At 36.0% G+C, this 4,827-nt stretch overlaps 1 long non-coding RNA gene across 1 annotated transcript; it reads left to right on the top strand.

Moving 5' to 3' along the window:
• Window positions 1-2,779: 2,779 nt before the first annotated feature.
• Window positions 2,780-4,293, top strand: LOC143303065 (uncharacterized). The gene is made up of 2 exons (XR_013059060.1): window positions 2,780-3,282; window positions 4,133-4,293. It is a non-coding gene; the product is annotated as an uncharacterized LOC143303065 (long non-coding RNA).
• Window positions 4,294-4,827: the final 534 nt, after the last annotated feature.

The raw sequence follows: 4,827 nt of genomic DNA, 5'->3' as shown, positions 1-4,827 counted from the left end.
AAGATATATTATTCGTTTCTTTTATTGTTCGATAAAACTTATTATTCTTTAATCTAATTAATAATTTAATTTATCATTTGTTAATCAATCATATCATTTACAAAATTCATTATTCATAATATTTGTAAAACCTTGTTTATTCGTGTAAATATATTCTCTGTTTTGTAAAACAATGGCTAATTCAAACGAAGAATCGTTACGCGCCTTAAATCCTAATGTTAACCCGACATATAAATATATAAATTATATTCTAAACTAAACTACTATTAATGTATGCGCATTCTACATTATTGATTCAAATCGATAATCTAAGATACATACTTAAAACTAGCCTACCTTCCGGTAAAGGATAAATAAATAATTGTCATTTCATTTCGTATGAATACTACACTGCCAGGAGAAATATGCATATGAATACGTATATATATATATATATATATATGTATGTGTGCGCGTATGTTTTATATTATCGAATACTCTATAAAATAAACTACTCAAAGCAATAAATAACGCAATCGAAGAATTACAAAACATTAGCCATATTAAAATGACACACAACATAAATATATATATATATATATATATATATATATATATATATATATATACGTATATTCACACGAACAATACTTTTGTCACTTTAAAGCAATATTAATAAATAAATGTTCTAATTGCGGTAGAATAAGGAGCGGCAGACGGAAAATTACTTCGATATCAAGCAAAACTAAAGACCCGTCACTATAACTTTACTGATGACATTTATGAGCAGCCATGTTAGATTTACACGCGTATGGCGACAGGAATATTAGGGATTAATGGAAGTCAGTCGCGAGAAATAAATCATGAAAACACATTGTTAACACTTTTCTTTAATAAAATCTGTGCGCAACTACAAATGTAAAAAATATATATATGTCGGTGATGAAAGAACACCGGAGTCTGTAATTGAACAATTGTAGTTATTCAAACCGATTGTAATTGTTCGAGAGTTGTGATAATGAGCTTGGGCTCGAGGCGACAGTCTGTCGCCCAACGTAGCCGCGGTCAAGGGATGAACGCTTTGTTTAACAAAGGTATGGAGTAATTCTATAGCTCTCCTTAAAAGAAATATTCGTGGCGACACGCGACAGTAAACATTCCAACGGTTTCTGTCCCGTGGCTCGCCACACGCAGACCCTATTCTTCGAGTAATATGATTGCCAGATGTCGATGCGTCTCCGCAGTACATGTTCGGCTAGCCCGAGGGCCCGTTATAAATCTTAAGGTTTAGTTAACTAAAGTCCTTCAAACAGACAAACAGTCTTTGTCCCAACTACGGGAAGATAGGGGAGAAATATTTTTCAACGAGCGGCGTCTCCCACTAGCAACTTTCCCTCGAGGGCGGCTAGCATCTTTTTCTAACCACCGATATGGAGATTGACCAATTAGCAGCAACGTCAATTTCCCTTACTTCCTAAACGAAGGCTTTCCTCGACGAATCCGATGATCTCGTGTCCTTAGACACACCCTAGTATAGTTTTCCTCTGTGGAATCATCGGGACGGGACGGGCATTCTTTGACGCGCTCCCGTCGACTAAAGAGTAACGTCTTTACGCTCAGCAATTATTTTTTACGAGTCAGACTTAGATTCAGCGAGAACGCCTATCTGTCATCCCGTTGACCGCGGATTCGTTATTGAACCTGAGATCACTGTCACTAGTGTCGCGGACGTCTCACCGCCGTGATAGATTGTCAAACCTGTGTTATTCACACCTGTGTCAATAAATCGTATCTTCGTTACACCGCAACGATGGCTACCTTCAATGAAGACTCCTCAAACACCGACAACCCTATCCCCCCTGCTTCTCCGACATATATATATATATATATATATATACGTATTCATATGCATATTTCTCTTGGCAGTGTAGTATTCATACGAAATGAAATGTCAATTATTTATTTATCCTTTACCGGAATGTAGGCTAGTTTTAAGTATGTATCTTAGATTATCGGTTTGATAGAATTCGCACACATATATATATTTCTGACAATGTAACCTTCATTTCTTTAATAATACAATATTGTATGTTTTATGTATTCGTTAAACTATTAGTTTTTGACTTCATGTATACTTATATTTCATAAATTGATAATATTGTATTTATTGCATAGTATTGGAAGCACTGTCTCTAATATTTACTAGGTTATTACATGTTCGGTATATATGTTTATACTTATATGTAACTCTCCAAATTGATTGATTGAAATATATGTATATATATATATATATATATATTCCTGGCGTTTCAATTATTTTCCCCTTTTGTAGTTATTCTTATTTCCTGGTTTATTTAGAATTGTGTGTATATGTATTTTGTTTATTGGTTGGATCCGTTAATCGCCCTCGTTTTGTTAATCCTTCCTTTCGTTTCGTAGTGCCGTGTGTTCGTTTGTGCATTCAAATCCTTATTCGCGTGTTTTGTATAGAATGGTTTTCTTGTTCTTGTTACGGCGCGTGCGGAGCGCGGGACGTGACACCCCCGCCCTTGGAGTTCAAATTTCCAAAGGAAATTTGACTGATGGTATCTCTGAGTTCGCTCAAGGCGGACGTAGATGTCGTTGGTAGTTGAGTGACTACCGGTGTTATCGATATCCCTTGAGGTTGTGCTGTTTGATCATCGATATTTCGTCTTCTTTTGAGGTATAGTAGCGGGTGGGTGACTGAGCCGCATATTGCTCCTAATAGGGCGATTCCACATTCGTAAGTTTCACGTAACTGGTATCCGTGTGCGGCTATATCTATTATTGTCTTGATTAGTTTAGATATTGCGAGTATTCCAAATATTGCTGCACTGACAGTTCCAAATTCCATAAAACCAGTCCATAAGCTTGATACGGTATTTTTCGCTATTGTCGTTAATGTGTTTTGTCCATCATTCCCAGGATGTTTACTGTTCCAGGGACGATTGTTTTTCCTGTTGCTCCTCTGGCCAATGCGTTCAAGACTGCAGATTTTCTGCCGGGAACATGACGTGGTCCCGTAGTGCATCGAGGTCTTTTGGGTATATATTCCGCTCGTGGCCAACGACGATGGTGCTGAATATTGCCACGTTTGGCGCACGTCCGGGCGGAGTTCCTGCGGTGCGATTCCTTTGCCAAACGGGTAGCTCCGAGTAGCATTTTGTTGTATGTCGTACCTTTACTTGTACCGGAATGCATTTGACTATATGGACCGCTTCTCCTGCGATCAAAGCCATGTGTCCTGGGTTTTGGTTATGGTGTATGCAAATTCGTCGGGCGGTAAGTTTGCCAAGCTTAAAGCGTTCTCTATTAGTTTCTTCTGTGTGGTGTATCTTTGTGCCAGTGTATCATGGTATAATGTTTTCATTTCTCGAGTTTATCAGAAATAGGAATAACCTTTTATAGAAAAAGAAAATTTTATATTTATATATATTTGTTAAGGAAATTCGAGGATTTGGGAATACAAATTATTGCCTATATTTCCCACACAACAATTATACATCTACATTACTCTCTGAAGAACGTCTTGCACGCACGCTGGTCGCCAGCCGACTATCCTAGATTCTTCTAACATCTGGCAACAGTCTTTTGTCTCCACTAAGACCTTGACGCCCTCTGGCCCTTACACACACACTCTCATGTACAGTGTGAATGTATCACTTCCCTAACAATATTATATTTTTTTTCTTTCCTTTTTTTTCTTCTTTTTTTTCTTCTTCCCCTTTTTCTTTTTTTTCTGTTTTTTTTATTGTTAAAATCTTTGTTTTATTTTAGGTTTTACGTACTTGTTATCAGTGAAAATAAATATTATGAATACTACTTGGATTGTAATTATATACATATATGCGTACGTATTGGTAGGTAGTATAAATGAGATTTGTTTTATTGTTATAAATATATAAGTATATATCATCAATAGGAATAAATATCACAAATGTACCTTGTTTTCGAGTATATATATATGTGCGTGCAATGGTAAATATGACGGCTTATTTTTATGAGTCACTTGCATTATCAATGGAAGTGAATGTTATAAATATCGCCTACTTTACAACATGCGTGTATATATATATAGTGGTGAACATAAGTGAAAATTATATGCATAGTTAAAAATGTTGTTTGTTTACAGGTGGATAGCATCAGTATTTGGTTTCGTGAGTGGCGTACAAATACTTTACAGTTCCACTGTGTGGATTGCTATTCATGTTCTTCCATCCGTCGTTCAGAAAATGGTTGATGAGTTCGCCATCAGTTCTGTACACACATATAAAAATAGTTAATGTATATATGTAGTATCGTGAGTGAGAGGCCTGGGAGTTGGCGGGTGAACCGCGTGGAATGTCGCGAGAGCCGAGGCGTTTGTTTTTGATCGCGTAGTTTTGGAAAGAGGAGACCTACGTGATCTTGGCCACGAGCGGTTGCCAAGGGACGGGAAAAAAGGAATAAACAAACAGAGTTTGCGAGTGTCGTTGCCGAGAGAGTGTTGATTGCATTTTGTGAAAGTCGAGTCGTTATCTAATTATTTAGTTGTGCTGTTTTCTGTACGTTTGGTGTGAATAGTTCAGGTTGAACAACAATCGTCTTTTTCTGTCCGATTAACATCTGTATCATCCATTCCTTGTAAATATATTATATCACGATATTACATATATATATTATTTATTTTTTTTTATATATTATTTTCGTTTGGATCTGTTCCTTTGTACGAATACTGTATCCCTGTATATAATATAATATATATAATATGTTATAATTATGTTAGTTGTTATTTATTATATATATTTTCCTTAACTCTCTGCCCCTTTTTCTTGTTTTTTTTTTTTT

This window comes from Bombus vancouverensis, chromosome 8 (genome assembly GCF_051014615.1).
Source record: "Bombus vancouverensis nearcticus chromosome 8, iyBomVanc1_principal, whole genome shotgun sequence".
In the NCBI taxonomy this organism is placed as follows: Eukaryota; Metazoa; Arthropoda; class Insecta; order Hymenoptera; family Apidae; genus Bombus; species Bombus vancouverensis.
The sequence above is the reverse complement of the archived record's forward strand: the minus strand, read 5'-3'. Positions and strand labels throughout refer to the sequence as shown.